We start from the raw sequence: 13328 nt of genomic DNA on the forward strand, positions 1-13328 counted from the left end.
ACTGTTTGACCCGAACATAAGGTCCCATTTCCACCTCTATGAGCGCGATCTGCGTCTCAACAATGACATCATAATTAGGCTGTTGAATCATACCCTGTAATTAATACACACATTTCTTATCCTGGTTGGTTCCCTTACTCGAGTCAGGGAAAATGTATCCAGGAGGGACACTAGCAGAAAAACACCAGCTGGCTCCCCCCCCCCCCCCCTCCCTGTCGTTTCCGTCTCTTGTTAAGTGATGCATGTGGGCTACCGGATGTGATACAGTGTACACCGTTTGTTACTTATGAATACCTGGAGAAAAAAAGGGGTCTCAGCTGTCTGAGAAGATAAGCTTATCCCATTGTGCAGGCAGCTCTCGCGGGTGGTTATGAAAAAGCGGGTTGTGTATCTTCTGATCCCTCCTCTGAGATGTGATAAGATAAGCCAGTCGTACCGTATCAGTGAGTCAACGGTGTAAAGTGCAGAGGTCACAGTCGTGATTCATCTCTCTCGTTCTGCTAAGCAAATGACTCACTATTTAAACCACCAAAGGTCAGATGCAATCATCGTTGCTTTTGTAGTTCTGTTGCCCCAAAGAAAATAAAAGACTCCAATTGTTGATCTGTCTGATGCAGGTTATAAAATGTATTTTATCTTTTTGGTCCTCTTACCATTATAGAAGCTAGTGTTAGAATCATCATAGCGGCTGCCTTTACACACTCAACCCTCACACACACACACACACACACACACACACACATACACATTCGGTGCGGGTTGGGCGGTTTTAGAGAACCAGACCAGAACCCCTTTAGAGAAGGGGGGCAGCAGAGCTGGATCTTGGTCCGTCCACAGGGGCAGCTGAGCCATGAGGCACAATATATGATTTTGTTTGATTTTTGAGACCAATCCGACCTGGCAGCACCAATGAAAAGCATTAAGATAAACTGCAGATAGTTCCTCTTCCCACTGATGCTCCCATTCATTTCAGAGGCATCAGTGATACATTGACACAGTTTCATAACCTGTTAAAAAGCCCCTCACAGTCATTCTGTCACTAAAAGTTAATCAAGGAAGCTTATAAAAGATACAGAGTACACTCAGCATTGGAGTAAAATGCTGCGTATCCAACGTTCATTCATTTTTGCTTTGTTTCGATTCATCAGATTGATTCAAGAAAACCAGCTTCTGTAATTAGGGAAAATGAGGGGAAAGCTGCTTCTCTATGTGTATTTGAAACAGCGTCATTGTCTTAAAAACAAAAATAGCCTGATAAGGCCTTTATTTGTGCTCAGATACCAGAGACCGGGGTCGTGCAAGTTGTTAGGTGTACAAAACAAAAGTTCAAAAGCAAATCACTGTGCTGGAAGACGCTGAAACTCGCAGAAACCCTGTGGACGTGTCACTAAGAGCTCTGTGTGAAGTACTCATCGCTGTAGTGTGGGGTATTGTAATGAGTGTGTGTGTGTGGTATAAGGCTGTGTACTTTGTGTGTGGGGTTCACCGAGGGGTATTCCTCTCTCTGAGCGTCCGTCTGATTACATGCCGACCCTGAGAGCGGGTGATTCCCTCTCCTGCTGTGTGTTTGCGTCTGTGTAGTCTTTGTGTGTGTGTGTGTGTGTGTGTGTGTGTGCATACATTTGTAGCTGCATTGAACAGGTCAAGCTGTGCATGGTTCCCTCAGCTGATATGGATGTATATTTACCAGGAAGGGCAATTGATAGAAGCTCTCAAGACCAATCTGCATGTCTCCATCTGAAGGAGAGATGGTCCGTCCCTGCATCCCTCTGTTCTTCCATCCTTCCATCCCTCCCACCATCCCTTTGTTCCTGCATTCTTCTATCCATTAATCTCCTGATCTCATCATCCCTCCCTTCTTCCCTTTCATCTAATCTTTTCTTTTTAAATAGAAAACAAGATGACAAATGAGTCAAATGAGTACACCAATTCAGCCCTGATTTCACTGTCTCTGAACAGAAGCCCCAGATAAGACACGGATCAGCTCTATTTTTCCCCCTGCATATCTTTTGGTCCATGTACGTATGTCGGTTGATTATTCCATGGCAAAAGACAACAATTTTTGATAATCAAGGCAATGAGATCAGCCTCTCTGCTGAGCGGCTTGGGGCTTACTTGGAGACAAGAATCTGTTTAGATGAGTTCAATGCAGTGTGGGAGAACACTGCATGGTAAACACATGGAAAGCCAAGGCCAGAGTGCTTCTCCTCACTGGAGGAAAATGTGAAAGGGCAGAGCTCCTCTGCTGCACAGAGCCTTGGCCTCCAACCCTTCGTTACCGCTCCGTCTGTGGTCCTTTTAATACAATTTGTTTAGCCTGTTGGCTGTGAGTCTGTTTTGTTCACATATCATTGGTTTCTCCACACCTGGAGGGAAGAGGTATCTTCAACACATGATTATGTAATTTGATTTCAAACAGACAATATTATAAAGAGGTCAAAGTCAAACTGACCACAGAGTCGATGAATTAAACCTCCATCAGGGCAAACATGGAGGCAAATTCACTTAAATCAGGATGAAACACATTACACAATAGTTGAATCTGATTAATGACTGCGTGCAGCACTTCTCTGAATCATCTTGTTTATTCATCCAAGTGAACAGCATCTACTTCACAATCGCATGTGACAGTTGTGATTACGAAATGATATTATTTTTAAGAGGGAATTATCACCTCCTAGCTGTGATGTTTCACCAAACTCCCACGTGGCTCCTCAGGCTGATGAAATTAACACCTCGCGGCAGGAGACCGCTCTTCTGTGGTCGCGCTCCGTTAGGTGGCGGCAACCCAGTGACGATAATCAGGAATATTTATTGCCAAAATACGTTGGGCATACAAGGAATTTGACATGGTGGACAATAAGACAATGAGACAATGGACAACAAGACAAATAACACAGTGTAGGTAACAGTGTTTCCCTTTTACAACTTCAAGGGGAGGGGGGGGGGGGGGGGTAGTTGATGGGCAAACTAGATATATTCAGAGGTAATTTCAATAGATAGTTGTGAACTGTCCCTTACCAGCTTGCAGTTTGCCATAAAAAGTGTTTGCTTAATAACTTCACCAAAGGAACGCCGCTACACGCCCGGTCTATAGCTTATAGGGGTGAGGAGGGGGAGGGGGGCGCTTGTGCCGTGCGCAGCTAAAAACTTGCAGACTTTTATAACGAGGAGGAGCAACACTGACTTAAATAAATTGAAATAAAAGGTAAAAGCTAGCTAGCTGCTGTAGCTACACAAGCGTTAGGCTATTAGTGTGAATAACGTTTTTCAAACTAGAGCATCTAGAGCAGATTGAAAGTCAGCGCTGAGCTTCAATCACTGCAACCACTGAAAACCAAGCTAGAAATCGAGGTGTAATTACAGTTACAGTTACAAAATCAGTATCAAGGATTAGATGTCTCAACCAGATTTGGAAAAGCTTGTCCATGCATTTGTCTTCAGTAGACTCGACTACTGTTACGGTGTGTTTAGATGTCTTTGTAAAAAGTCAATCAGAAAGCTACATCTGATCCAGAACGCTGCAGCTCGAGTTCTCACTTGGACCAGGAAAGTGGATCACATCGCTCCAGCACATTTCTGATCTGCTGATACCTTATGAACCGCCACGAACCCTTAGGTCGTCTGGGAAGGGTCTACTTCCTGTTCCCTGTGTAAAAACTAAACATGGAGAAGCAGCGTTCAGTTTTTCTGCTCCACATATCTGGAACAAAGTCCCAGAAAGCTGCAGGTCTGCTGAGTCCCTCAGCTCCTTTAAATCCAGATTAAAGACTTGCTGCTGCCTTTAATTGACCATTTCTGCATTTCGGAGTTCTTAAAGAAACTCTTAAACTACATTGCAAATTTTATTCTATTTTAAATATTTTTACGTCTTTTTTATCCTTTCAATGACTGTTTTTCTTTTATGTTTCAATGTATCAATGCTCTTAACTATTTGTAAATCTCCTCCTCGTCCTTTCGGTGTTTTTAATGGTTTTATGTGGAGCACTTTGAATTGCCTTGTTGTTGAAATGTGCTATACAAATAAAATTGCTTTGCCTTTCCCTAGAGGTACGCTAATATATGAAAATGTAACATCTGAAATTGAAAGGACTCGCAAACACACACACACACACACACACACACACACACACACACACACACACACACACACACACCAGTCAGGTCAAAATCATATTTTTAAAAAAAATACAAGTCGGTACCAATATGGTTCTTGGTACCCAACCGTACTTTTGAATGAATTATTTAATTTAGCAAGTTACCGCAATTAATCATAAAGAAATCATGTGATTGATCACGATTAAGAATTGTAGTTGTGGCCCAGCACTGATTTACTGTATATTCATATATATCTGTTACGTGTATTCATATCTAACCCCGTAGTGTCTTTATTTGGATATGCCACCTCCAAATCCATGAAGAAAGTATCCGATTTGACTCATTGTCAGCCGTCTAAAAGCAAACGTGTGACAGCAACACTCCTTTTTTATATATTTTTCACAGTTGTATGCTAGAACGTGTGAAGAAAGGATGACACATTCTCTACTAAAACAGGTACATGAAGACTCAGAGAATATTCCACACACAGGATGTAACGGCATCGATGTGCCAGATGATTTATGTGCTATTTTGAAACCTTCGCTTTTGGCAGGTAAAATGTTTGGTGGGAGGGAAAACAAAATGTGTTTCCTTTCTTGGATGGCGTGCGATTAGAGCACAATGTCCTGTACACACAACCACAGCTGAATGAGCCCGCTGGCACAAAGATCGAAAAACACAATCAATCTGATTGTTGAATGAAAGTTGCTTGGATTTTGGGTCCACATAAGAAGCCATTCAGTGACGGAGATGTTGTCACGAAGAGCATGAGTGCGGTAGCTGAAACTTTACTTGAGGGCAAACTAAAAGAAGAATTTTGTAAAAAAAAAAAAAAAAAAATCAATCTAAAATTTTAAAGAGAACTGACATATTAGCCCAGGATCTACTCGCATCTACTCGCACATCTGGGTACAGTATTCATAAAGCAGGCTGTGTGAAGCTGTAGATGAGTCCTCTGATCTGTCGGACATTGCTCAGCTGTTAGTTCATGTGAGGTTCTTCAACAAGGAGAACAAAGCGTTCTGTGAAGACCTGTTGGGTGTTGGTCTTAAGACCAGTACAAAAGGAGAAGACATTTCTCTGGCCTTAAAGAAGATGTTAACTGAACTGTTACCTGTAAACTCACAGCTTGTCGAGGTCTGAGGAAAGAAGCTCTGTAAATCTTAGGGGGATAATTTCCCCCCTGTTCCAGACCTTTGCACCAGGAAATTCTCTCAATCTGGACTTTTGGGAATTTGAATTGAATACCCCTGATGTAGAGTACAATGATGCAATACATGCAGACACACATAATGTTATCATCCGCATGGCATGATGGAGCAGCTATATTTGATGGTTGGATCTGTATTTATTTTAGTACTGCTTTGTTTTTTTTAGTAGCTGCAGAATGTATTAATTTATGTGTTCCAATACCCATGCTACCAGACTGAAAATACTTGTTGGTATGTTGTAGCACACTTGGACATCCAGGCGTGTATTTTTAAAAGAATTGTTTATTTGTCCTTAAACAGGGTAAGATATGTGCATCAGCGCAAAGCTACAGGTACATTCAACTCTGTCCGGTCTCTTACCTCAAAGCGTGCGTACCCCTTAGCTGACCCCAGTGCCTGTGTGAGCTTAACTCCTTCTTTCTTACCAAATATGTGCATATTACAATCTTAGCAGAAGAACAATGTCAATGCCAGGTGAATGACGACCAATAAGCACATCCAATAATAGATGAATGGGAATACTCGGTATATAAGGGGGTGTCCATTTACAGCTATTGATTCCTTTGGACACAGATGTAAAGGTCAATATGCCAAGAAATACCTGGATACATTCTGGGGCTGGGCGGTGTACCAGTATAAGATTTCTATACGGTATGAATTTCTCACGTACCGCTCATACCGGTGTTAAACCATAACAACTGACGTTGATCTGCGGTAGGTGGTAGAATTTATTTTAACACATCATTGAGGAGCTCCCAGCAATCGGAGGTTATCTGTCTTACGTGTGTTGAGATTGAGTCATGGTTATAACTTTATATCAACACTGAATAACCCACATCAAACACTCTTTAACAGGGTAAAACACCACAGCACAGCTTGTGACACATAAACAATTTGTAACACTAATAATTGTACATTTATAAAAATTACCCTGACGAATTGCATGCTGGGTACAGCTCACAAGAAGTAACTCTGTTGCTACATGAAAACACAGAAAAGAGCGCAACGAGGGACCAGAGATGCACACGACTACACGAGAGAGAAGCTGTGTGTTTGGAGGGTTTTTTGGGGGGAAAATCTGTTGTCAGATCAGAAAACGATTTATAGCAAAGGCTGTCGAGCCTCTGGTGGCAACACTAGCAGCCATAACAAGCTAACTAGCTAACACGCTAACATGCTAACTCGCCGGCCAGCAAGTTGGCCAGCGAACAGCTGTTCGGGTAGCCGCCGGTCCTTTACGGGGTCAAAGAAATAATAATATAATAATAATAATCTTTACCTGAAAAAGCAATACCGTCACATACCAGGGTACTGTCAGAATCTAAATACCGGGATATGGATTTTCGGCCATACAGCTCTAATTTATTCTATGTATTTTACATTTTGAAAGCCAGCAAGCTATTCTGACCCACAAGCAGACCATAAATTTGAGCAAAAAGGGTAAGAGTGCAAGGTTCCATGTCATGAGGAAGTAGTATGTCTAAATGAAATGTATTCTGTACGCAACAGTTTTTACTTTGCAAGCTGCAGTGTGTACTAAAAGTATGAAAGCAGGAACCCAGTTACAGCCTCCTGCTTCCTCCGTTCCACTCAATTAATAAGCACTGTTACAAAAACTCTCCACCATCAGTGGCCCTGAATTGCTTCTAAAATGAACAACTAAAAGCAACACGTTGAAATTACTTTTAAAATGAACTACCAAAGTCAGCGGCCCCAAATTGGCTATATATATCAATTAAAAGTGGCGCTCCTAAATAGCCCTTGAAATGAAGACCGCAAAAACAACGGCAGTGAATTATAATGAACATTAGAGAAGCTTATTTCCTAAGTGCTGTAATGTTTATCAGCTTTTGTGGGTAAAAAGAAATGTCATTTACAGAAAAAATAATCATTAACTGGGGGAGAACTAAAACTACGTTACTTCTACAGACTGTCACAGGGGAATGTTTTACCAAACTAAGTGGGAAAATTCTGCATTCCATCCTCCAAATAACAGATGTTCAGCTTCACATCTGCATCTTATTTTTGCCAATTAGATCGGAATAGTCAAGTTGTACAAGTTTCGTTGAGTGGAAGTCAATAATCTTGTGTAAGCACGTTGGTAGGCAAACAAAACTAATTTTGGAATAATATGCAAAATAGATTCTGAGCTCTCTGTGTTATGTAATCTGGTTTTGTGGTTCACAGAATGAATAACTCATGCCAGGACACATTCATTGTCCACAATCAGTGGGGTGTGACAGACATTAGGCATCATATTCAATCACACTTTCCATGTTATGTCACTGTATTGGGACTAGGGCTGCAACTAACTTATTTTCGTAATTGATTAATCTATCGACTATTGTATATTACTGTTCGATTATTCGACTAATATAACAATTATTTATCATAGTGTAGGAGCGTGGACACAATGAGGCAAGTCTCTCACATATTCACATCCTGCTCCCTTTACATACAAATACAAATAGTAATACAAAATGTAAGTGCAGATATGCGTTTAAAGGGAAGAGAAAGTGCAAAAAGTTTTAAAAAGGAATTCAAATTAGCAAGTCCATGCAAGTGACGAGCATGTCGAAGATGCTCTCCTACACCTGAGGGCTGCATGAGCCTCTGAAGGATGGACTTGTGCACGAGTCTTTGCTTAGCACTAAAAGAGAAAGAGAAAAACATAGAGCCTTGATTATCACATTGTAGGCTATAGTATCACAGTTTATTATGCTAGAGTAGATCTCTCGTAATTGTGTGTGCGTATTTTTTTCCACTATCTTGCGTTAGCAAGCATCCTCCAACATGTGAGTATAAACCTTACGCTAAGTTAACAAAGCTAGATGTGGAGGCTTCAGCATGCTCGCGTTTAAATCCTTGTGCGTTGCCGTAGCGCTGCTGTGGACTGACAAGTCTGTTTTGCGGCTGCTGCTTTGTACTGTTTGGTTTGCTGATGAAATACTCTCAGACTTTTGAAAGTTCACCTTGATAAACTTCTTTGCCTTGGTGCATGTAGTCATAGTAGCGATACTGCCCCCACCACTTGCTGTAGTGCATTGCAATGCCGAATGAAATAGGCCGGTAGCTCTGAATTTTTATATATTAAAATATATATATATATATATATATATATATATAATTATCAGTGTCGTCGATTACGTTGACTAATCGTTGCAGCTCTAATTGATACTAGTTCTTCTTCAACATAACCAACTCCACTTGATTTCCACAAGCCTCTTTTTTTCTGGTGCCACACGCTAAACTGTTACTACAACTGGATGAGGGAATGCTTTGAAAGTGAATTTGGGCCATTTAAGCTGATCGAAGGAGGGGAACAAAAAAACAACTCTCACCTTTACAAAAAAATTGGGAATTATAGAACTGGGGATTTGAAAGAAAGTGCTTTCAGATTCTCTGGAACACTGAATGCCTAAGGTCATACAAATATATATTTTTTTGCAGTGTAGTCAGGATTAGGTCATACCTATGATCATTATTCTATTAAACGGTCTTTGTGCAAGAAAATTGTAAATACAGGCTGGTGTGCATCCTCTTTCGTATGAAAAGACCTGCTTTGCTTACCTTACTTCTTATCTCACGCTCTCTTGATAAATCCGACTGCAGCAGCTCATCTCGGCCACCGGTGTTGACTGATCTCGTTCTCTTCTCATTCTTGTCCAGTTGTCGTAATCCAACATGGCCGCTGCTCACCATCTCATTTACGACATATCCATGCAATTTAAAATTGCTGCATTTCTTTCTGCTGCTCTGGCTCGGAGTGGAACGGCAGGTTGTTTCTTTTGTTCATGTGGCTGGCATGTCGACACGTTAATTTAAAACACACACCTGGTGGAAGAGTTTAATCCAGCAGCTGTGCCTGGCGCTCATGATGCTCAACAAGTGCTCGTAATTAGCGAGAAACAAGACAACTGGGTATTTCTGTCAATTTGTGTGTGTGTTTGCACTTTGACTATGTACTTTGTCAATGTCAACACACACGCATTGATGTCGGTGTGTGTGTGTGTGTGTGTGTGTGTGTGTGTGTGTGTGTGTGTGTAATTTGATCTCACTTGTTATCAGTTGCTGTGTTATTACATTTCAACATGTTGAGTTTCTGTGTTTTGATACTAAAGCAGCGACATCATATAAAGCATTCAGCGAGTAACCGTCTGCTCTGCGTGTGTGTTCACGTTTATGTGTGTGTCACCACCTTTTGGGTGAGCAAAAAGAGGGGATTGTGAATTCAAACCATGAGTGTGTAACATTGCACTGTAACAAATTGCAGTAAATTTACGGTGCATTTCTAACGGTATCTTACAGTATGTCATAATAACTGTAACATACAGTTAAATTTCCATCCCTTGCTTGTGAATAAACGGCCAATGTCATGAATAAACAGTTAAAGCTGTCAATTTACAATAATAGCAGACTACCGTAATTCAACTGCATGTTACATATATTTTATAAAGTGGTGGAACTACACATACAAGTGCAGTGAATCACAATCCATCTACATCTGTTGTAGGTTAATGTATGGAAGCCCATGTCAGCCACTGAATGACAGGTCCCTTTAAGTCACCATAATGAGATAGTATCTCACGAGATACGATGATGACTTTGACTTACAGGACATTACTATACATGCAGCTGTCACTTTTATCCAAAACAGCCATGGTTTGACATAATTTTATGTGGAGTAATTGGGAGTTAGGTGTCTTGCTCAGGGACAATTCGACTTGACACAGCGAGCAGCCAGGATTCAAACCGCCAAACCTTGCGCTGCACAGCAAACCCTCCCTATCCCATGCGCCACCTTCGCTGTCGTTTCAGTGGTTGGAATGTAAAGATTATAAATATTTGTATTATTTAAAGTGTTCATTGCCTAAAAGTAATTTGAGTGTTAATCGTGACCGACTGCTCCTGAACGTGACGTCAGACGCGTAATCTCAGTTCATCCAGAACACCTGTGCAGTTCTACATCGGGGGAGTTTCTCATTGCCTCGTCTCTCCAAGTAACGTTGGTAAGTGTTATTTGCCTAGCATGATTAGCATTCTCTTTCCTTACATCTTGTTGTCTTCCTTTTTTAATATTTTACCAATGACAGTGTTTCTAAATATTTTATTTTGGTTTGTTTAACAGTAGCCACTGGATTAGAAACGCCAGCTGTTTGCTGCTGTAAATTGAAAGTGTTCCATAGCCTATTGTTGCAGTTAGTTTACCTTGTTCCTAATAATTTTATGCGGCATATTTCATGTTTTGTTCTTGGTTACAAACATTTTTGGCTTAAAGGCATCTAATAAACTCCAACCACTATGACTGAAATGTGTTTGGTTGTCTTTCTTTAATTTGTAATGCAAAAGTTTGTTAAAATCCCATGGTAACAAACTGTAATCCAATATACGGCAACATACGGTATATTATGGAAGGGCACTGTAAATAAAACAGTAAGTTACTAGCGTCGACTGCCAGTAAATTGCAGTTAATTCACAGTAAAATGAGTTCAAGTTTACGGTAACATAATGTAAAAACCATTTACAGTATTATACAGTAAAATAAAATAATAAAAAATAGTAAATAAATAAGTAAATAGTAAATAAAATTCCTGGCGTCCTTGCTGCCAATAAGTTACCGTTAATTTACGGCGAAATTTTTTAGAGTGTGCATGCTTGCTCTCTCGTGTGATGTGCAGTGAACCAAAAAGAACATTGAAAACAGCAAATGCGGATGAATATGTACAAATCAATGAAAGACAGGGAAAGGCTGCTTAATCTGTAACGTGTAATGATTTTGTGTTCACTAACTGAAAAAGTCTGATCCTAGTGGCAATAATCCTTTCAGCTCGTCTGAAAGGATTATTTGTACACATCTCGCCATGCTTTTACACGCACGTTGCGAAACAAATACGCCTGAAATGGGCGCAGAAGCGTTATTACATGAGGCCCAGAGTGTGAGAGTGAGAAATTGCCAACATTGTGTTGAGCTCAACATCTCATTGGTGACTCTGGAAACTTGAGTGGCAGAACAATCAGATGCCATTTGGTCTTGTGTTCTCATTTTTTATTGTCTATTCAGGCGAGTTCACAAGCAACATTGTATATCATTTAAAATGTTTTCTATGTGATAACTAGTAAGTCTACTCAAGCCATTATTGAATATTTGAGGCAACTTTGTTGCAGTCCTCGAACAGAAAGCTACGGTCAACACATTCACAGTGTATACTGTTTGTACATTGAAAAAGGGGATGCAGATAAAAGATGTTACGGCTGTTGTTGTGTGGAGGGACCCAGATTTAGACGTAGAGACTAAAAAGATTGGAAGGGGAATACAAACCCACAATTCTCAAATACAGTGGAATGTATCAATCACGGATAGTGTAGGTTCTTAAAAGAAATTAGTGTGAAGATTGTGTTTCCTAAAATGAGTGATTCACCTTTTGACAATAATGCACAAATCTCCGAGAGAACTCTAAACGCAATTATGTAAATTATGTAAAATGAGCAACCGTTGGCTGATGAAATTATGAGACTTTTAAGAGGATGCTCTGTATACTGAAGCACAAAAGATTAACAGAAGTTACTATCCCACCAGCATGTTCTCAAGCCTCCACTCAGCTTTTTCTTACATTTCATCCATTTTGTTTTTTTAAATATTAATACATAGGAATACTCAGGTTACCAGCAATGTAATGTGTGTTCTTGTGACTGATGCAGTGCTTTGTACAAGTGATAGTTGCTACAATAAGTGTGCTTCGGCTGTGACAAATGTCTCTGGATGGCTCTGTGAGCATTGTGAGACGTGTCCTCGTGCTGGCGGATTGCTGCAGCATTAAGTGGCTGGAACAATGAGCTGAACAGTGAGAAGCTGGAAAAGGCCTGCCTGCGGGCTGCCAACATCCCACCTCCATGTCTACGCTGAATCAAACCGGAGCATATGGAGTGCCAACAATACAACACAATGTCATTGAATGAAAAGCACCTGGTGTCTTTGTACTGGATCACAATACATGGGAAAGCATGAATCCACCAGCCAAGCAGATCACTCACTAGTATCCACCGACTGGAATCACGTCACGATGCAAAGCTACAGAAAAGCTCTCTTAACTAATTACCTGTTAAATGAACTGATCAGAATGCTCATTTAAAAGGCTGTGGGTGTGAGGTTCCTACGGACAGGTTCCTTTGTACTGGTGGTTCTCCCTAGGGTGGATAATGAGCACAATTAGAAGCATTCTATCAGTATGAATTTGTTAAATACATGAGCTTTACGTTATCCACGTCAGCCTCGTGAGGTCCAGCTAATTGGCTGCAAACACGCACAAACCCACTAAAAGTGACACAAGACACACTCTAACCCATTCACACTATGACACATACCATAAAGATAGAATATACAGAAAATCACTATCAAACAATTCACCTCTCACTCCTTCCACTCCAGAGAGACAGAGAGCACTTGACTATAAATGGGAGTCCTTCACACTTATGACCACAAGTGTTTCCACCACAAACTGGCGGTTAGCCAGTTTGGTAGCAATACTCCAAAGACACCATCGATTGCTTGCTCTCTCTCTCTCTCTCTCTCTCTCTCTCTCTCTCTCTCTCTCTCTCTCTCTGAGTGACGGAGTGTCTGAGCGTGCAGAGCGTGGAGCTGACAGCGATACCGTTTTCCGCATAGATATTTCTACTAGTTAATGTGGGGAACATAGAGAGTTTGTGTGGACTTCTTTTTTAGAGGTTTGTGTTCCTGCAGTGCGCGTTTTGCAGCTGATCGGCTCGCGCTGGTCGGCGTGTTAAACGCCGCCATGGACCTGACCCGACTGACGCGGGTTTCTCCTGCTCGGTGGAGGACTGCAGCCTGGCCGTGGGGGAGACGGTCGGTCACGGCAGCATAAAGTCCGCCGCCCGCATGAACAACGCGGTTGTGATGTTCATAGACAGCATGGACAAAGCCAACATGGTGGTGGAGAAGGGGATCGTGGTGAATGAGACGTTCGTGCCCTTCCTGCCTCTCGCTACTCCAGCGACCCGAGT

The 13328-nt window shown here is 41.2% G+C and overlaps 1 protein-coding gene across 2 annotated transcripts in view; it reads left to right on the forward strand.

Annotated features, from left to right (window-relative positions):
- The window catches only part of LOC120833097 (leucine-rich repeat and fibronectin type III domain-containing protein 1-like protein), a 278724-nt gene that overhangs the window by 101772 nt on the left and 163624 nt on the right, over positions 1 to 13328 (forward strand). The gene's annotated exons all lie outside the window — the stretch shown is intronic.

Source organism: Gasterosteus aculeatus, chromosome 1, assembly GCF_964276395.1.
Source record: "Gasterosteus aculeatus chromosome 1, fGasAcu3.hap1.1, whole genome shotgun sequence".
Lineage (NCBI taxonomy): Eukaryota > Metazoa > Chordata > Actinopteri > Perciformes > Gasterosteidae > Gasterosteus > Gasterosteus aculeatus.